This window comes from Pseudophryne corroboree, chromosome 6 (assembly GCF_028390025.1).
Source record: "Pseudophryne corroboree isolate aPseCor3 chromosome 6, aPseCor3.hap2, whole genome shotgun sequence".
Lineage (NCBI taxonomy): Eukaryota > Metazoa > Chordata > Amphibia > Anura > Myobatrachidae > Pseudophryne > Pseudophryne corroboree.
In genome coordinates, this window is record NC_086449.1 from 502338898 (window position 1) to 502361063 (window position 22166).

The following is a 22166-nucleotide window of genomic DNA, read 5'->3' on the forward strand; positions in this document are numbered from 1 at the left end:
AACAGCTAGAGATGGGATTAGCACTGTCTCAGGAAGTGCTAAAACAGCACGGGTGGATTCTGAATATTCCAAAATCCCAGTTAATGCCGACAACTCGTCTGCTGTTCCTAGGGATGATTCTGGACACGGTTCAGAAAAAGGTTTTTCTCCCGGAGGAAAAAGCCAAGGAGTTATCCGAGCTTGTCAGGAACCTCCTAAAACCAGGAAAGGTGTCTGTACATCAATGCACAAGAGTCCTGGGAAAAATGGTGGCTTCTTACGAAGCAATTCCATTCGGCAGATTCCACGCAAGAATTTTCCAAAGGGATCTGTTGAACAAATGGTCAGGGTCGCGTCTTCAGATGCACCTGCGGATAACCCTGTCTCCAAGGACAAGGGTGTCTCTTCTGTGGTGGTTGCAGAGTGCTCATCTATTGGAGGGCCGCAGATTCGGCATACAGGATTGGATCCTGGTGACCACGGACGCCAGCCTGAGAGGCTGGGGAGCAGTCACACAAGGAAGAAACTTCCAGGGAGTATGGACGAGCCTGGAAACGTCTCTTCACATAAACATTCTGGAACTAAGAGCAATATACAATGCTCTAAGCCAGGCAGAACCTCTGCTTCAGGGAAAACCGGTGTTGATCCAGTCGGACAACATCACGGCAGTCGCCCATGTGAACAGACAGGGCGGCACAAGAAGCAGGAGTGCAATGGCAGAAGCTGCAAGGATTCTTCGCTGGGCAGAGAATCATGTGATAGCACTGTCAGCAGTGTTCATCCCGGGAGTGGACAACTGGGAAGCAGACTTCCTCAGCAGACACGATCTTCACCCGGGAGAGTGGGGACTTCATCCAGAAGTCTTCCACATGCTGGTAACCCGTTGGGAAAGACCAATGGTGGACATGATGGCGTCTCGCCTCAACAAAAAACTGGACAGGTATTGCGCCAGGTCAAGAGATCCGCAGGCAATAGCTGTGGACGCGCTGGTAACGCCTTGGGTGTACCAGTCGGTGTATGTGTTTCCTCCTCTGCCTCTCATACCAAAAGTATTGAGAATTATACGGCAAAGAGGCGTAAGAACGATACTAGTGGTTCCGGATTGGCCAAGAAGGACTTGGTACCCGGAACTTCAAGAGATGATCACGGAAGATCCGTGGCCTCTACCTCTAAGGAGGGACTTGCTTCAGCAGGGTCCCTGTCTGTTTCAAGACTTACCGCGGCTGCGTTTGACGGCATGGCGGTTGAACGCCGGATCCTAAAGGAAAAAGGCATGCCGGAAGAAGTCATTCCTACTTTGATTAAAGCAAGGAAGGAAGTAACCGTGCAACATTATCACCGAATTTGGCGAAAATATGTTGCGTGGTGCGAAGATCGGAGTGCTCCGACGGAGGATTTTCAACTGGGTCGATTCCTACATTTCCTGCAATCAGGATTGTCAATGGGTCTCAAATTGGGATCTATTAAGGTTCAAATTTCGGCCCTGTCGATTTTCTTTCAAAAAGAATTGGCTTCAGTCCCTGAAGTCCAGACCTTTGTTAAGGGAGTGCTGCATATACAGCCTCCTGTGGTGCCTCCAGTGGCACCGTGGGATCTCAATGTGGTTTTGGATTTCCTAAAATCTCATTGGTTTGAACCACTAAAAAAGGTGGATTTGAAATATCTCACATGGAAAGTGACCATGCTTCTAGCCCTGGCTTCTGCCAGGAGAGTGTCAGAATTGGCAGCTTTATCTTACAAAAGCCCATATCTGATTTTCCATTCGGACAGGGCAGAACTGCGGACTCGTCCGCATTTTCTCCCTAAGGTGGTGTCAGCATTTCATCTGAACCAGCCTATTGTAGTGCCTGCGGCTACAAGTGACTTGGAGGACTCCAAGTTACTGGACGTTGTCAGAGCATTAAAAATATATATTGCAAGGACAGCTGGAGTCAGAAAATCTGACTCGTTGTTTATATTGTATGCACCCAACAAGATGGGTGCTCCGGCGTCTAAGCAGACGATTGCTCGTTGGATCTGTAGCACAATCCAACTTGCACATTCTGTGGCAGGCCTGCCACAGCCTAAATCTGTAAAGGCCCACTCCACAAGGAAGGTGGGCTCATCTTGGGCGGCTGCCCGAGGGGTCTCGGCATTACAACTTTGCCGAGCAGCTACGTGGTCAGGGGAGAACACGTTTGTAAAATTTTACAAATTTGATACTCTGGCTAAGGAGGACCTGGAGTTCTCTCATTCGGTGCTGCAGAGTCATCCGCACTCTCCCGCCCGTTTGGGAGCTTTGGTATAATCCCCATGGTCCTTTCAGGAACCCCAGCATCCACTAGGACGATAGAGAAAATAAGATTTTACTTACCGATAAATCTATTTCTCGGAGTCCGTAGTGGATGCTGGGCGCCCATCCCAAGTGCGGATTATCTGCATAAATTGTACATAGTTATTGTTAACTAATTCGGGTTATTGTTGAAGGAAGCCATCTTTCAGAGGCTCCGCTGTTATCATACTGTTAACTGGGTTTAGATCACAAGTTGTACGGTGTGATTGGTGTGGCTGGTATGAGTCTTACCCGGGATTCAAAATCCTCCCTTATTGTGTACGCTCGTCCGGGCACAGTACCTAACTGGAGTCTGGAGGAGGGTCATAGGGGGAGGAGCCAGTGCACACCACCTGATCGGAAAAAGCTTTACTTTTTGTGCCCTGTCTCCTGCGGAGCCGCTATTCCCCATGGTCCTTTCAGGAACCCCAGCATCCACTACGGACTCCGAGAAATAGATTTATCGGTAAGTAAAATCTTATTTTTTCTACCATATTCAATATAAATTCATTTTCCTTACACAGAAGAATATTAACCTAACTACACCAACATACATCTCTTTGCTTATTTCAAAATATATCCCAAGCTGACCTCTGTGCTGCACAATATCTGTCTCTCATCCACACAAATTACTCACTCCCATTCATAATTGCAGGATTTTCTTTGGGCTACACCCACTCTGTGGAATGCCCTCCCATGCACAAGAACACACTCCTCTAGTCTTCTCTGAAAACACACCACTTCAGGAAAGCTTAAAAAATTCTGGAACTGCCCATTTAACCTTCATAAGCATTCCTATCTAATTACATCTCCTCTGTACAGTACACACACACATCCTCACATAGTTCCTCTGTCATCACTTTCACATCCTCCTGATTCCTGGCCAACATTGCTGTGTGACTATATCATACAACTCACCAAGAACCTTTGCAACCTGGTTGGGCCGTTATGCAATAGATCCTTCAATCCTTGTGTATGCCTATAGATTGTAAGCTTGTGAACAGGGCCTTCCTACCTCTGTCTGTTATTATCCAGTTTTGTTATATTACGGTTTCCAGTTGTAAATCGCAACAAAATATAGTGTTCCCATTAAGTTGTGGGCAGGGCACTGGGGTGCGGACAGGAGTCCTATTTGCATGCCCAAAAAAGGGGGTATGAACTTCAGGGGAGGTGATTACAGCCCCGTCATCGTCACACTAGGGGGGCTGTCCCAGAACCTACAGACATACTGGACTGCCCCTAAGCCTAGCTCGGCGCCAGCGACTGTCAACAGCAAATTTCTCATCCATGGAACACTATGGCCAATGGGTGGTTAGGCACAGGCAGAGCCCTGCTAAAAGGACAGGGCACATTTTTACAGTTGTCAGGCAGGATGTAGTGCCCTGCTAATACTGCCTAGCGTGAACACTAGGAATATGCTGAGCTACAGTATATACAAAACTGTTAATAACAATTATTGTAAATAAGTGTTGCCCCTGATTTTTAAATTATGCTGGGCCTAGGGTTTACATCGATGAACGCAAACTTCCCGCACCACGTTAAGCTTCGGCTTACTCAAACTGCCCGAGGACTGCTAACGTCGCAAATCAGAATCAAGCGGTATATCTCGAATTCAACCAGTGGACTCTTGAAAGCATAGACGGATGAAGTATGTGCCTGGAGAATACGAGTAAACTCATTAGAATGAGACTCCCATATTGCTACAGGACACCAGAGTGGGCTAATGTAAGGAATGTCGGAATGATGTTTAGCAGAGCAATCTTATTTCTGAAAAAGGCCACTGCCTTCAGATAATGAGGTTCATTCCAACCCGTTTGCACGCTGCTGTTTGTCGCAGTGGGGCAAACAGGTCGGCTCTGCGCCTGCGCGGCAGCTGCAATGTGCACGCACGTCATAGCCCAGCGACGGCCCTCGCCGGGCAACGACCAAAAAAATGAAGAAAGCGATCGCTGGCGCGATTGCAAGAAGACTGACAGCAGGAAGGCGTTTCGGGACGACAACTCACGTTTTCTGGTAGTGGTGAGTCCAACGCAGGCGTTTTGAGGGCGGATGTCTGACGTCAAATCCGGGACCTGCATCGCTGAATCGATCGCACAGGGTAAGTAACTCTTACCCTGGTCGTCTTTTACAGGAAACTTTTTTTTTGCATAGCAGAGCTGCACAAGCGTTCCCAGCCCTGCTATGCAGAAATACACTCCCCCATAGGCGGCGTCTAGTTGATCGCACATGCAGCAAAAAGTTGCTACGTGCGATCAACTCGGAATGACCTCCCATGTCTTTACCATGAAGGAGTGTACTTGGGGCCTTATTCAGGTTTGTTAGCAAACCAAAAAAAGCAAGCAAATGGGCAAAACCATGTGCACTGCAGGGGGGGCAGATGTACCATGTGTAGAGAGATTTAAATTTGGGTGGGGTGTGTTCAAACTGAAATCTAAATTGTAGTGTAAAAATGAAGCAGCCAGTATTTAACCTGCACACAAACACTATAACCCACCCAAATCTAACTCTCTGCACATGTTACATCTATCCCACCTGCAGTGCAGCATGGTTTTGCTCTTATGCTTGCTTTTTTGGTTTAACAACTTGAATAACCCCCTTGGTCTACAGTAATATTTAGGTAGGAGGTACGTGTAAAAGCAACATCCACATGAATACCAGGACCCAAGGTTTCCCAGCAAAAATGTGCCCAGGGCATCATACCTCTGCGGGCTTTCCTCCTTCTCGTAGTGCATCTTGGTGCCATCTAAATTATGATTCTGACTCTTCCACTATTTAAATTCTTAAACAGAACATCAAGCATGTACTTAAAAGTAAAAATGTGTTTTTAGAAAAATATGATTTAGTATTCTTCAAAGCATAATTGTGTGCAATATTTATTTATTTGTTTTATAGGCATTTATGTTGGTGTAGTGGATAGATGAAACAGACTGGTTTGCAAGAAAAGGGTTGATGTATGAACAAAATTAGTTTTAAATAAAATATTTACTGGTTTTTTTTTTTAAGTCAAGCAAAACTTAAATGTCTTGTGTTTATGGTTTTGTGTTGAATTGCTTCATGTTAATTACTGAATGTGTGTATTGTGTGCACTAACCAAGCAGCAGGCCCTGTATGGGTGTAGCCTCCTCTTAAGTCCTTTAACTAGAGTTTAAAAAGGAGAGACAGTGGTCAAAAACTATACATGATTCAGATATAGTATGAGACATAACACTGTTTGATTTCCACACTCTGGTCATATCCCTCCATACTTAACCATGTACCAGAATGCTGCAGTACATTTTTTTCCTGTGATGACAATATACAGTACAATAATAGAAGTTTTAATTTATAGAAGAATGAATAATAATTATAAACACACCTATGTGAAAAGTGTTTCCTGCAGTATTGCGTAAAAGCATAAAGCAAAACAGTATGTTAAATTATTTACAGAAAAGCAAGCAATTTGTGGTGCAAATTAATTTGAAACTCATAAGCCACAGACTACACAAATATCCATCAAGCTGTAATCTGAGAAATTCTAGAACAAGCAGTTCCGCTAAGCATTACTACTACTGTTGTTGTTGTTGTTGTTGTTGTCTTTTACACCATATTGAGAGTTGGAAACATCTAGTCTGTAAATTCTCAAGTAATCTGTTTTATACACATTACTAGGTGCTTGTATCACTGGATTGTATGAGGTTATTTCTTCTGGTTACAGTTAGAGCAAAACATTGAAAGGTCCAACATAAAAGTACTACATAAACAGAGCAACGTACGTACGTAAATAAATAAAAAAAAAAGCCTTGGAATTCAGTTCAATGTGATGGGTGTAGTTTGCCGCTCTTGAAGGGCAGATCGTGCTCATCTCCGTCACAAGTTTTTCCTCACACACCATGATAACTTAATTAACCTATCTATGCATAGCCACAGCTTTTTGCACTAGTTTGATTTCCAGCGTTGTACTATTTGACTATGGTCATGCAGTATGTTTGTATAAAACTTTTATTTTTACATAAAACTTTTTCTGTCATATAGTGGTTATGTCCAGTAAGAAAATCTGAAATCAAAATATTGTATTATATTGTATATAACAGCATTTTATTGCAAAATGTATGTTTTATTTGGTTTTCAGAGGAACAAAGTGGGAGAGCATTTGGGGTTGAACCAGTCGTTGCATCATGATCTATGGAAAGATTGAGAGATTCAGAGCAATCTAGTAATTTTGATGTACTGTAGCTGGTGGCCCCTACATATGTGGAGTAAAAGGGACTAGTCCTGGCAGATACTAGTGAAGTTTAGGTGGCTTTGAATAAAGTCTGATCCGTTTAGACCAGGTTTGCAGTAAGACCCTTTATATAACAGGAGCTAGTAACATGTTAACAAAAAAAGTTTAAAACTGCATTAATACTTTGCTTTTCAGTGTTTCCTTGTAGTGTTATGGTAAATTTTGAGTTGTAGGCGATGACACCATTAAAACAAGGCTATGCTAGGACAGCTGCTTTTACCTTTTGAATTCTAAAAATGTGAAGAATTTTGGCTACGTGCCAATAATCTCCTGTAGGTTGATTGACCTATTTCTAGGCCATAGCCTAAGTAATGGCAGTTTATTCAAATAAGTTACTGCAACAAAGAATCAGAAGTATATCAGTACAAAATACACAATACATAAGGAATTAGTTTCCGATAGCTACAGCTCCCATACAGCATATGATATACAGTAAAAAACATAGTGGCAGAAGAACGTGTGACGTATGACTAAAATATACAAGTAGGGATCTGAATATCAGAGTAATGCTAAGCGAGTGTCGAGTTGAACAATTTGATTGCTTGGGGAAGGAAGCTGTTCCTGTGTCTAGCAGTGGGTGGTCTTCAGTATGCCGGCTGTTGGGATCCCGGCGCACAGTATACCGGCGCCGGGATCCCGACAGCCGGCATACCGACACTTATTCTCCCTCGTGGGGATCCACGACCCCCCTGGAGGGAGAATAAAACAGTGTGGCCGTAGCGTGGCGAGCGCAGCAAGCCCGCCAGGGGCTCATTTGCGCTCGCCACACTGTCGGTGAGCCGGCAGTCGGGCTCCCGGCGCCGGTATGCTGGGCGCCGGGAGCCCGACCGCCGGCATATCGTAGTGAACCCCTAGCAGTTTGTGGTAGTTGCGAGCAGTACCATCTGCCAGACGGTAGCAGTCGGAACATATCATGAGCTGGATAAGAATGGTCGTCAATAATCCTCCCCGCCCTCTTCATAACCCTTGCCTGATAGATATCCTCGATTACCGGAAGATTTGTCTCTCTGATTTTTTTTCAGCAGACCTTACAACCCGCTGTAACCTATTTTTGTCGTGGATTGAGGCAGAGCCAAACCATACTATTATCGAGGAGCAGAGGAAGGATTGAATGATTGCCGAGTAGAAGAGGATTAGAAGTTCTTGCGTCAATTTGAACTTCCTAAGCTGACGTAAGAAGTACAGTCTCTGCTGGTCTTTCCCCAGAATTCCCTCCATGTTAGACTTCCACTTAAGATCATTGGAGATTGAGGAACCCAGGAATTGGAAGGTTTCCACCACAGTTACTACATTGTCTGCAATTGAGTGGGGGGAGTGGAGGGGGGTGTTTCCTGAAGTCAACAATCTTTTTAACCGTTTTTAGTGTGTTTAGCGCGAGAGAGTTTGGCTTGTACCAGGTGGCCAGCTGCATAACCTCCCTCCTATAATCAGACTCCTCGCCATCTCTGATGAGTCCAATGAGCGTGATATCGTCCGCAAATTTGAGGAGTTTCACAGATTTGTCTTCAGAAATGCAGTCGTTGGTGTACAGTGAGAAAAGGAAGGGGGGAAAGAACACTTCCCTGCGGAGCGCCTGTGCGAGTCGTCCTAATGCCAGAGGTGAAATTCCCCATCTTGACCCATTGCTCCCGGTTTGTTAAAAAGTTCACCATCCAGGAACATAGCATTTCTGGTACCAATATATGTTTTGGCTGATGACAATAAACTGAACTTGATCCCCTGAGCTGTAGACTTTCAAGTTTTGAGTTGCCAACTTTTATTACGGACGTAATTCCATAAATGAATGTATGTATAATTGTCTGATGGCAGTTTACCTGTTAGATTGTGCTCAGCACTATGATCTTGCAAGCTTTACACAGTGCATACTTTGCTCAATTATACACATTTCCTTGTCTGTGATGAGGAGCCTACATACAATATGTTACTACTCTAATCACGCCAAGCATCAGCCCACTGTCATATTGTGCTTGATTGATACTTATTCTAATGTTTAGAAAATGTAGTGCTATGGTCATGTACCTTAGTGATTCTAAGTATGTTAATATCCATTAGAAGGAAACTTAAATGCACATCAAACCAACAGGTTACAGTTCAACCGCTGTGCCGTGGTACACTAGTGTGCCGTAAGCAGTCCTCAGGTGTGCAGCCGTAGAAGCAGTGCCAGGCCCACCAGTGCGCAGCTACCACTGGGGCCCTGGAATGATCAATACTGGTGGGTCTAGTGATTGCATCATCAATTCTAACTGGCTTTCTCAGATGCGGCTCAGGCCACATGACCTATGGAGAAGCTGGGGCGTGACATCCTAGGACACGCAGCCATACCATGCATCACCCATATGTTGGAGTAGAAAAAAAATTGATGGCTTGCCTTGGCAAATTTTAAATCTTGGTGTATAGTGAAAGTTGGTTGAAAATCACTGCTAAAAACAAAGTAAGATGCAAAATTGAGGAAAAACTATGCAGCCTGTAAAAAAGAACAGGTCCGATACGGGTTACCCACACAACAAATCATTATGCATTTTCTATTTTAACAAAAATACAATAAAAATATTAATTCTGAGTACCTAGTACACTACGGGCCTAAGTAGCATTCAATGCTAATATTTGTACCAATGGTCATTATTATTTTTCACCTGTGCGTGCCACTAAGTTAGGGCTCAATAAATCCTGAGCGTCAGGTCATCATAGCGACTAAAATATTACGCCTGGCTGTCTGCACTGCTTTGATGTCCCCAGCTGTTTTGGGGCTGCTGAGTGGCTGTCACTCAGACCAGATGCTGCTGGCTGCCCTTTCACACTTGCTGCACAGCGTGAGCTGGTTTGTCAGGAAGCTCTCCAGCCTGCTCATACTGCAGGTGCTCTTTGCAATCAGCTACTACCTGGAGAGCATAAATGTACACTCGCGAGCAAAAGCTGGGGGGTGCACAGCGTGCCAGGGCTACTGAATGAGACAAACTCCCAGGACTCCTTGATAGACACCATGTTAGACACCTTCACAAGTATGCACTCCACAACATCTCCTTACCGATGTTCCTTTAGCTGCCCAGCTACAAGTAAGTCAGGTTCTTGCAGAGTCAATGGGGGGGAATTCAATTGTTCTCCCACGCGGCTACCACTGGGGGGGCACAAAATGGAGCAATTCAATTGTTGCTCCGTTTAGGTGCCTGTTAGCCGCAGGGGTCACTGCGAGATAAAATGTTTTAAAACTCTGCCCTTTCAGTGTCCAAATGGGACTTTAGACTGGTTTAGCTGTTTTACGTGGCTAAATCTTGTCTGAGTGTAACATGCATGATACCCATGGGCGCATAAAAACAATTAAATCCTGACATTTGTTCGGGGGTTTAAACAGTCCTGTCTAGAGGGAAAAATGGATGCACAAAACAAATTCTGCCCAATGAACCCCAGCAGGTCATTGTGCTGGTGTCTCAGATCCCATCCTAGGCAGCAGATGCAGGGACAGAAGACTTCGCTTATTTGAAATAGTTTACAGGCATACTTTAATAGGGAATTTCTCTTACGTCCTAGAGGATACTGGGGTCCACATTAGTACCATGAGTTAGACTGGTCCACTAGGAGCCTTGGGCACTTTAAGAAGTCAATAGTGTGCACTGGCTCCTCCCTCTATGCCTCTCCTACCAGATTCAGTTTAGGAAATGTGCCCGGAGGAGCTGGTAACGTTTGGGAAGCTCCTGAAGAGTTTTCTGCATTTATTTTCTATTTTTTTGACTGCCTGCTTTGTGGGACTTGGGGGGGGGGGGGGGGGGGGGCAACCTCCTTAGGGTTAATGGTCCCGTTCCCTGTTGACGGGACACTGAGCTCCTGAAGGTCCTCTTTGCAAGCCCCACCACGGTGAGCGTACATTCCCACAGCACACCGCCACCCCTAACAGAGCAAGAAGTAAAAAGAGTGGTGAGTAGGTGGCCGGCGTCCCTATTAGTGGGTCGCCGGTTGTAATGGCGGCACAGGGGTAGGAGCGCAGCGCTGACAGGCTGCGGCTCCCGGCTTCAGAAACATGCAGAGTGCTCCATGGACCGCTGTGAGGGGCAAGCTGAAGCCATAACTATTAATACCCACACTGGCAGTACACCTTACAGGGGTTTTAACCCACTGTAGAGCAGAAATGTTACCTCAGCTAGTATAGAAAACTGGGAAGACCGTGCGCCATTAAGGGGGCGGGGCTTCACTATGAGCGGATCCAGCAGCTCACCAGCGCCATTTTAATTATGCAGCTATACACAGTCAGGCTGGTAGGAAAGACCTGCTACTCCACAAAGACCCCATATCACATCAGTGGTACCAGGGGGTCATAGCAAGGGGGGGAGCAATAATAGTATACTAAGCCCCTATTAAGGGTGCTTAGTTTGCGACCCAGTAAACCTGGAAATTAGCTAGAGGGGCGCGGTGTGGCTGGCTCCATCATACTCTGTGTCTCCCTAGGGGGCTCTGTGTGGGTTAACTGTGCTTTTAACCTATTCTGTGAGAGTGTGGGTTCTTTCACATTTTACTATGTCAAAGGAGTGTTTCTCATGCACGGCAGAGTGTTTTTCTCACTCAGGGGGATCACTGCAGTGTACTCAGGATAGTACACATTCTCAGGCTAGTGAATCTGAACCTGTATGTGGTTAGATTCATTGAAAGGGATGATCTCAACTATTTCCCATAAATTATCCCAAAATGAGAAGGAGACGCAATACTTAAGACAGTCGGTAGATGACCTGATGAATAGCGATTCAGTGGCCGTTCCGGCGTCTCAGACCCCTGCCATTTGTCCACAAAAACGTACACTGGCCCAAATCCTGCAGACTGATGATCACTGATCATGATGATGTATCAGACGTTGAGGAGGGTAAGGTGGACTCGGGAGGGGGGGGATGCAGCTTTGTCACTGGGATTACAGGCCCTGATAGAAGCTATCAGAGATGTCCTGCACATTCATGACAAAGCGACAGAGGATGAGGAGGAATCTTATTTTAATGTAAAAGAGAAATCCTCTGCTACTTTCCCTGCATCTAAGGAATTAAATTCCCTATTTGAAGAAACTTGGGTTAATCCTGACAAGAAGTTTCAGATCCCTAAAAGGTTACTGACATCCTTCCCTTTTCTTCAGGATGATAGGAAAAAATGGGTAAACCTACCGATTGTTGACTCGGTATCTAGTTTGTCCCGTAAGATAGTCTTACCAGTCCTGGGGGCAGCCTCCTTAATGGATGTGGCTGACCGCAAGATTGAGACCACTCTCAAGTCTGTATACACAGCTGCAGGGGTGGCCCAGAGATCCACTGTAGCTTGTGCTTGGATTACTAGGGCCATTGCAAAATGGTCGGGTAACCTAATTGAGGGTATAGATTCCTTGCCAATAGGTGAGATACTTTTACTCCTGCACTATATACAGGACTCTGCAAATTTTATGGTGGAAGCCATAAAAGAAATCGGATTGCTAAATGCACGCACTACGGCCATGGCAGTGTCAGCACGCAGGGGCCTATGGCTATGTAAGTGGACGGTGGATGCGGATTCCAGAAAGGGGGTGGAAAGCCTACCTTTCAGAGGCGAGGCGTTGTTTGGTGATGAACTGGATATGTGGATATCCAAGGCTTTGGCGGGTAAGTCTACATATCTTCCTTCCGCAGCCCCCCCCAGCTAGGAAGGCCTATTCTGCTCTGACTCTGCAGTCCTTTCGGACAGCAAAATGTAAAAATAAAGCCAAGGGTTCTTCTACAGCCTTCAAAGGCAATAGAGGTAAACCCAGAAAACAAGCAACTGCAGGTTCACAGGAACATAACTCCGGTTCTGCTTCCTCAAAGCCTTCAGCATGACGACGAACTTCTCTGTCTGGAAGACGGGCAGGTGGGAGTCCGGTTAAAAGATTTCGGTCACGTATGGGCGACATCATGCCAGGATCCCTGGGTCAAAGAGCTCATCGCTGGGGGATACAGACTGGAGTTTCAGGACCTTCCACCTCACAGATTCTTCAAGTCAGGCTTACCTGCTTCTCAGGAGGCAAGTATAAATTTACAGGATGCAATTCAAAAACTGATACAGACTCAGGTCATTGTTCCAGTTCCACCTCAGCTATGGAACAGAGGGTATTATTTACTATTTTTTGTACCGAAACCGGACGGTTCGGTGAGACCTATTTTAAACATCAAGTCGCTGAACCCGTATTTACAGGTGTTCAAATTCAAGATGGAGTCTCTGAGAGCGATGGTCTCAAGTCTGGAGGAAGGGGAATTCGTGGTGTCTCTGGCTATCAAGGATGCATACCTTCATATCCCGATCTGGCCGCCTCATCAGGCTTATCTCAGGTTTTCCTTACAGGACTGTCACTACCAGTTCCAGGCTCGGCCTTTTGGCCTCTCCGAGGGTGTTCACCAAGGTAATGGTGGAGATGATGTTCCTCCTCCGGAAACAGGGAGTGAACTTAATTCCGTACCTGGACGATCTGCTGATAAAGACACCATCCAGGGAGCGGTTGTTGGACAGCATTGCCATCTCCACTCTGCTTCTCCGGGATCACAGGTGGATTCTGAACCTACAGAAATCTCACCTGGAACCAACACTGAGGCTTCCGTTCCTGGGGATGATACTGGATACGGAAGTACAGAAGGTATTCCTTCCATTGAAGAAGGCAGTGGTGAACCAGTCGATGGTGCGGGATGTTCTCAAACCAACCCAGATTTCGGTGCATATCTGCATTCGCCTTCTGGGAAAGATGGTAGCCGCTTACGAGGTACTGCAGTACGGAAATTTTCACGCCAGGCCCTTCCAGCTGGACCTGATGGACAAATGGTCCGGATCGCATCTCCACATGCACCAGAGGATTCGTCTGTCGCCAAAGGCCAGGATTTCTCTGCTGTGGTGGCTCCAGATTTCTCACCTGACCGAAGGTTCAGGATTCAAAATTGGATTCTGTTAACCACAGAAGCTAGCCTCAGAGGTTGGAGAGCAGTCACCCAGGGGGAACACTTCCAAGGAAAATGGTAAAGTCAGGAAACCATTCTTCCAATCAATATTCTGGAACTAAGGGCCACATACAACGAACGCCCTTCTACAGGCAGAGGTAACACGGATTATCCTCTGGGCAGAAAGACGCGCTGTGGCGTTGTCTGCGATCCATATTCCGGAAGCAGATTTCCTCAGCAGACACTACCTCCACCCAGGAGAGTGGGGCCTTCATCCGGAGGTGTTCGGGTGCGTGACACGTTGGTGGGGAACTCCACAAATCGACATGATGGCCTCTCGTCTCAACAAGAAACTCGGGCGGTATTGTTCCAAGTCGAGAGACCCTCAGGCAGTGGCGATGGACGCTCTGGTGGCTCCATGGGCCTACCAGATGGTGTATGTTTCCACCACTTCCACTAATCCCAAGAATTCTCAAAAGAATAAAAAGGGAAAAGGTTCGTGCAGCTCTCATTGCTCTGGATTGGCCAAGAAGGGCTTGGTACGCGGATCTACTGGACATGCTTCTGGAGGATCCGTGGCCTCTACCTCTCCGAGAGGATCTTCTGCAACAGGGGCTGTTTGTCTATGAAGACTTACTGTGGCTACGTTTGACGGCATGGAGGTTGAGCGTTAAATTTTAGCTCGGAAAGGAATTCCGGACAGGGTAATTCCTACCCTGATCCAAGCCAGAAAAGGGGTAACGTCCTAAACATTACTACCGGATTTGGAGAAAATGTGTCTTGGTGTGACAACAGGAAAATTCCTGCGGTGGAATTTCAACTGGTTGGTTTCTGCTTTTTCTGCAGTCTGGTGTGGGTGTGAGCTTATGCCTGGGCTCCATAAAAGTCCAGATTTTGGCCTTGTCCATTTTCTTACAAAAACAGTTGGCTTAACTCCCTGAGGTTCAGACGTTCTTTAAATGTGTTCTGCACATCCAGCCGTCCTTTGTGCCTCCCATGGCACCTTAGGATCTCAACGTGGTGTTGCAGTTTCTACAATCTGAATAGTTCGAGCGTTTACAGGAGGTTGATGCTAAGTTTCTTATGTGGAAGACTGTCACATTGCTGGCTTTGGCTTCGGCAAGACGTGTGTCGGAATTGGGGGCATTGTCTCACAAGATCCCCTATTTGATTTTTCATGAAGGTAGAGCTGAACTCAGAACTCGTCAGCAATTTCATCCAAAGGTGGTGTCTGCGTTCCACAGCTACCAGCCTATTGTGGTTCCGGTGCTTACCGACACCTCTTCCACCTCAAAGTCCCTGGATGTTGTGTAGGTTTTGAAAATCTATGTCAAACAGACAGCTCGTCACAGAAAATCGGACTCTGTTTGTACTCTATGATCCCAATAAAATTGGGTGTCCTGCTTCAAAGCAGTGTATTGCTCGCTGGATCAAGCTTACTATCCAGCATGCTTACTCTACGGCAAGTTATGCCGGTTCCTAGATCTGTACATGCCCACTCTACTAGGTCAGTGGGTTCTTCCTGGGCGGCTGCCCAGGGTGTCTCGGCCTTACAGCTCTGCCCATCAGCTACTTGGTCTGGTTCAAACACGTTTGCTAAGTTCTACAAGAAAGATACTTTGACCAAACTGAAGGTCCTCAGAGGCCAATCGGTTCTGCAGGGACCTCGGCACTCTCCCACCCGGTTTGGGAGCTTTGGTACATTCCCATGGTACTAATGTGGACCCCAGTATCCTCCTAGGACGTAAGAGAAAATAGGATTTTAATTACCTACCGGTAAATCCTTTTCTCGTAGTCCGTAGAGGATACTGGGCGCCCGCCCTGTGCTTCGGTCTTCCTGCACTGTTACTTGGTTAAGTAATGTTGGTTCGGCCGTTGCTGTTCCTGTTTCAGGTTTGGTTAGTTTGGCATTCCTCTTGTGTGTGCTGGTTCGGAATCTCACCACTATCCTTAACTATCCATCTCTCAAGGTATGTCCGTCTCCTCGGGCACAGTTTCTAGATTGAGTCTGGTAGGAGGGAGGGAGGGAGGAGCCAGTGCACACTATATTGATTTCTTAAAGTGCCCAAGGCTCCTAGTGGACCCGTCTATACCCCATGGTACTAATGTGGACCCCAGTATCCTATACGGACTATGAGAAAATCCTGTTTTAAATAGTTTCCCTGCAGAGTAAACCATGCTAACCCATAGAATCCATGCAAAGTGCTGAAATTTATTGGGGGAATCTACTTTGGTGCAAGCAGCCCGCACCAGTAAGTGCAGCGGTACTGCCGGACTTGTGAATTTTTGTACACTGCAAGCAAAAATGCGAGTCCTGCATTTGAAGAGGCCTCGAGAGGGGCGAGCTCAGATGCTGTGGCAATTGCATCCCTCGTATGCTGCTTGCCCCTAATTGGATAACCACATATGGTTTTCTCTTTGCATTAAAATGCAGGGTCTGCAGTTTATCCTGTATTCTTTCTCATAGCTCCTGACTCGACACTAGCGTCTGGGATTCCCGCAGCTTAATGAATCGGTCTGCTATTTCAATTGGCTTCAGGCTACACCCCGTACCTAAGTGAATTTCCCCTATGTTACATAGTTGCACAGTTGGTGAGGTTGAAAAAAGCTAAAATGTCCATAGAGTTCAACCTGTAAATATCATTTAGATGCTGTAACCTTGGCTATATCTATCAGTTAGGAATTTATCTAATCCATTTTTAAACTTATTTAGTGAGTCCACAATTACTACCTCCTCTGGTAGAGAATTCCAAATCCTTACTGTGAAGAACCCTTTCCTCTGACTTTTTTTTTCCGTCTAATCTCAGGGTGTGTCCTTTGTAGTGTTTTTTTTGATTAACAGATAGTCCGATAAGTCCTTGTATTGTCCCTTAACGTATTTATAAATATTAATAATGTCCCCTCTCAGCCGCCTCTTTTCCAGTGTCAACATATCTAACCTTTGTAAGTCTTTCCTCATAATTCAGTGCCTCTAACCCCTTAACCAGTTTGGTGGCTCACCTCTGAACCCTTTCTAGTTCCAAGATATATATATATATTTTTTTTTTTATAGTGCGGTGCCCAGAACTGTACACAATATTCCAGGTGTGGCCGCACTAATGATTTGCAGGATTACACTCTCATCCCTTGTCTCCATTCCCCGTTTAATGCATGCTAACACCTTATTTGCTTTTATTGCTGCATTTTGACATTGTGTACTGCTATTAAGTCTATTATCGATGAGCACACCCAAATCCTTTTCAACTACCGTTATCCCTACATTTTCGCCATTTAGTTTATAGGCTGCCCGATAGTTCTTAGTCCCAAAGTGCATAACTTTACATTTTTCTATGTTGAACCTCATTCTCCATTTGTCTGCCCAGACCTCCAGTCTGGATAAGTCATTCTGTAGAGACTCAACATCCTTGTCTGAATTAATTACTCAACACCGTTTAGTATCGTCTGTGAAATTTGACACTGTGCTTTCTAGGCCAACTCCACGGTCATGTATTGGAGGCACTGTGGCGGGGCATACTATGAATTGGGCACCATAGATGGGCATGTATTAGTCTAATGGTGTGTGGGGAAGCCTGAGGGAAATTGAAAGCGCATGATTGGCGTTCTATAGATGTTTTCATACTTTTTGGTTATGGATGATAGTCTGGCTCCAAGATTTTCGAAGAATGTGTCGAGCCTTGGTCTTGGTTACTAAAAAGTTGCACTGTTCATGCATACCACGGCAAGTACACAGCGCAGTTGCTATTGAGCTGCATGGTGTCCGAAGTATCTTGGAAATTCCTTGGAGTGGTGACTGGGAGGTGGCTGTTCAGACTTACAAAGATGTCCTGTGGTTTTGGGAGTGTCTCTGAACTTGTTTACGAACTCTGAAGCTTCATTGCTTATATTGGAGGCTATACTTTTATGGAGAATCTGCACCTTGTATGGGTCTGGTGCAAGTTTTGATGTTGCAATGATTGCTGTGTCTAAAGTCGCTTAGAGCTGTAAAGTGGACATTCTAATGCGTGCACATGCATGGATATACACCAGGCAAGGACTTGTACTGGTATTAGCATAAAGTTGCACATGCTACATCAGCAAAAGATAACCACATGGACGAGACATCTTGTTACTCAAAATCGGCACCTATGTTTGATTTAAGATTTAAAATTGAGGAAAAATGGCACAGCATGGAGATCATGCGTCTACTACTATATTATGCATGAGGACTCTGATGGCCAATCTCAGGATGGGGCTCAGCGGGATGCCGGGATTTAGGCCTAAAATTGGCCGGGTTTAATCCCGGGGATTTTGGAATTAGCCAACCCCCCCTTTTTTTTATTATTTTAATGCTAGGCAGCATTGAGTCTCTTCAGCAGACTCTGATGCTGTCCAGCTTCTCCTGCCTCCGGCTGTGCACACTGCACATTGGAAAATGTATGTTTAAACACAACAAACCAATTCCAGGTATCCCTGGATTGATCATTTTTCAGTGCCGACTCCCAGGATTTAAAAAAATAAATAAAATTAAGGCCCGGGATTTGCCTCCATAGTGAGGGCTGAGAATCCTTAAATGAAATACCTTACAGTATTGCATGCTATTCCTTTTTAAAATATTACTAACCTTACTGCACCTAATCAGTCTGCTTTGGCAAGAGTGTGGTGAGCATGCCTTCTTTCCTACTGCGGCTCCTGGTGATTGTCTTCTAGCAGTTGCAGTGGTTTTGGATGGGAGCCAACTTGCTGCATGGTTAAAACTTGTCTTGCAGAAAGGAGCACTGCATGACTTGGGAATCCATTTACTTTATCTTTGTATTGGCCTAATCCTCAAATGGCTGTAATTGCAATTAACACCACAAATGTTTTCTCTGACGTCCTAGTGGATGCTGGGAACTCCGTAAGGACCATGGGGAATAGCGGGCTCCGAAGGAGGCTGGGCACTCTAGAAAGATCTTAGACTACCTGGTGTGCACTGGCTCCTCCCACTATGACCCTCCTCCAAGCCTCAGTTAGATTTTCGTGCCCGGCCGAGGTTGGATGCACACTAGGGGCTCTCCTGAGCTCTTAGAAAGTAATAGTCTTAGATTTTTTTATTGTCAGTGAGACCTGCTGGCCACAGGCTCACTGCAGCGAGGGACTAAGGGGAGAAGAAGCGAACTCGCCTGCTTGCAGCCGGATTGGGCTTCTTAGGCTACTGGACACCATTAGCTCCAGAGGGATCGACCGCAGGCCCAGCCTTGATGTTCGGTCCCGGAGCCGCGCCGCCGTCTCCCTTACAGAGCCAGAAGCAAGAAGATGGTCCGGAAAATCGGCGGCATGAAGACTCAGTCTTCACCAAGGTAGCGCACAGCACTGCAGCTGTGCGCCATTGCTCCTCTTACACACTTCATACTTCGGTCACTGAGGGTGCAGGGCGCTGGGGGGGGGGCGCCCTGAGGCAGCAATAAAAACACCTTGGCTGGCTAAAATACCTCAATATATAGCCCCAGGGGCTATATATGAGGTAAATACCCCTGCCAGAAGTCCATAAAAAGCGGGAGAATAGGCCACGAAAAAGGGGCGGAGCCTATCTCCTCAGCACACTGGCGCCATTTTCCCTCACAGCTCCGTTGGAGGGAAGCTCCCTGGCTCTCCCCTGCAGTCTACACTATAGAAAAGGGTTAAAAAAAGAGAGGGGGGGCACTAAATTTAGGCGCAGTATACATTATATATAAAAACAGCAGCTATAGGGGAAATAACTCGGTTAGTCCTTGCAGTATATAGCGCTCTGGTGTGTGCTGGCATACTCTCACTCTGTCCCCCCAAAGGGCTTTTGTGGGTCCTGTCCTCGTTTAGAGCATTCCCTGTGTGTCTGTGGTGTCGGTACGGCTGTGTCGACATGTTGAATGAGGAGGCTTATATGGTGACGGAACAGAGGCCGATATATGTGATGTCGCCCCCTGTGGAGCCGACACCAGAGTGGATGGTTAGGTGAAAGGTATTAACAGACAGTGTCAACTCCTTACATAAAAGGGGGGATGACGTAACAGCTGTGGGACAGCCGGCTTCTCAGCCCGCGCCTGCCCAGGCGTCTCAAAGGCCATCAGGGGCTCAAACACGCCCGCTCTCTCAGATGGCAGACACAGATGTCGACATGGAGTTTGACTCCAGTGTCGACAAGGTTGAGACATATACAAAATCCACTAGGAACAGCCGTGACTTGGTCCCGGCAATAAAAAAAATGTGTTATACATTTCTGACATTAACCCAAGCACCTCTGAAAATGGGTTTTTAGGTTTGGGGAGAAAAAACAGACAGTGTTTTGTTCCCCCATCAGATGAATAAATGAAGTGTGTGAAAAGCGTGGGTTTCCCCGTTAAGAAACTGGTAATTTATAAAAAGTTACTGATGGCGTACCCTTTCCCACCAGGAGGATAAGTTACGCTGGGAGGTATCCCCTAGGGTGGATAAGGCGCTCACACGGTTGTCAAAAAAGGTGGCACTGCCGTTTTAGGAACGGCCACTTTGAAGGTACCTGTTGATAAAAAGCAGGAGGCTATCCTGAAGTCTGTATTTACACACTCAGGTACTGGACTGAAACCTGCAGATTGTGCTGCTGCAGCGTGGTCGGTGACCCTGTTAAGCATACTAGTTTGCTAATATGAGAACATATTAAAGACGTCGTCTTATATATGAAGGATGCACAGAGGGATATTTTGCCGGCTGGCATCCAAAATGAATGTAATGTCCATTCTGTCAGGAGGGTATTAGAGACCTGTCACTGGACAGGTGATGCTGACTTAAAAAGCACATAGAGATTCTGCCTTATAAGGGTGAGGAATTATTCGGGGGTGGTCTCTGGGACCTCGTATCCACAGCAATGTGCTGGGAAGAAATATTTTTACCTCAGGTTTCCTCACAGAAAAAGGTACAGTCCTGTCGGCTTCAGAAAAGCAAGCGGGTCAAATGGCGCTTCCTTTCTGTACAGAGACAAGGGAAGAGGGAAAAAGCTGCACCAGCAGCCTGTTCCCAGAATCAAAATTCTTCCCCCGCTTCCTGAGTCCACAGCATGACGCGGGTGCTCCACAGGTGTAGCCAGGTATGGTGGGGGGCCGTCTCAAAAAATTTCAGCAATTAGTGGGCTCGCTCACAGGTGGATCCCTGTTTCTTTCAAGTAGTATTTCAGGGGTACAAGCTGGAATTAGAGATGTCTCCCCACAGCCGTTTCCTTAAATATGCCTTGCTGACAACTCCCTCAGGCAGGGAGGCTGTGCTAGAGGCAATTAATAGGCGGTATTCCCAGCAGGTAATACTCAAGGTGCCCCTACTTCAACAAGGACGGGGTTACTATTCCACACGGTTTGGGGTACCGAAACCGCATAGTTCGGTGTGACCCTTCTTATATTTAAAATCCTTGAACACATACATAAAAAAATTCAAGTTCAAGATGGAATCGCTCAGGGCGGTTATTGCAAGCCTGGACGAGGGGGATTACATGGTATCCCGGGGCATCAAGGATGCTTACCTGCATGTCCCCATTTACTATCCTCGCCAGGAGTACCTCAGATTTGTGGTACAGGATTACCATTACCAAGTCCAGACACTGCCGTTTGGACTGTACATGGCACCGAGGGTGTTTTATCAAGGTAATGGCCGAAATGATGATACTCCTTCAAAAAAAGGGAGTTTTAATTATCCCGCACTTGGACAATCTCTTTATAAGGGCGAGGTCCAAGGAGCAGTTGGTAGTCGGGGTAGCACTATTTTGGAAAGTGCTACAACGGCACGGTTGGATTCTAAACAGTCCAAAGTCACAGCTGGTTCCTATGACACGTCTACTGTTCCTGGGGATGGTTCTGGACATAAACCAGAAATAGTTTTCTCCGGGAGGAGAAAGCCAAGGAGTTGTCATCTCTAGTCAGAGACCTCCTGAAGCCAAAACAGGTAGCGGTGCATCATTGCACGCGAGTCCTGGGAAAAATGGTAGCTTCCTACGAAGCAATCTCATTAGGCAGGTTCCATACAAGAACTTTTCAGAGGGACCTGTTGGACAAGTGGTCCGGATCGCATCTTCCGATGCATAGGCTGATAACCCTGTCTCCAAGGACCAGGGTATCTCTACTGTGGTGGCTGCAGAGTGCCCATCTTCAAGAGGGCCGCAGGTTCGGCATACAGGACTAGGTCCTAGTGACCATGAATGCCAGCCTTTGAGGCTGGGGGGGCAGTCACACAGGGAAGAAACTTCCAGGGACTTTGGTCAAGTCAGGTGATTTCCCTACACATAAACATTCTGGACCTGAGGGCCATTTACAATGCCCTGAGGCCGGCAAGGCCTCTGCTTCAAAACCAGCCGGTACTGATCCAATCAGACAACATCACGGCAGTCGCCCATGTAAACCAACAGGGCGGCACAAGAAGCAGGATGGCGATGGCAGAAGCCACAAGGATTCTCCGATAGGCGGAAAATCATGTGTTAGCACTGTCAGCAGTGTTCATTCCCGGAGTGGACAACTGGGAAGCAGATCTTCTCAACAGACACGACCTCCACCCGGGAGAGTGGGGACTTCCTCCAGAAGTCTTCCAAAGGATTGTACACCATTGGGAAAGGCCACAGGTGGACATGATGGCGTCCCGCCTCAACAAAAGCTATAAAAGATATTGCGCCAGGTCAAGGGACCCTCAGGCGATAGCTGTGGACGCTCTGGTAACACCGTGGGTGTACCAGTCGGTTTATGTATTCTCCCCTCTGCCTCTCATA

The 22166-nt window shown here is 46.4% G+C and overlaps 1 protein-coding gene across 5 annotated transcripts in view; it reads left to right on the plus strand.

Annotated features, from left to right (window-relative positions):
- The window catches only part of PPP1R12A (protein phosphatase 1 regulatory subunit 12A), a 342147-nt gene that overhangs the window by 13595 nt on the left and 306386 nt on the right, over positions 1–22166 (plus strand). The window lies entirely within an intron of this gene.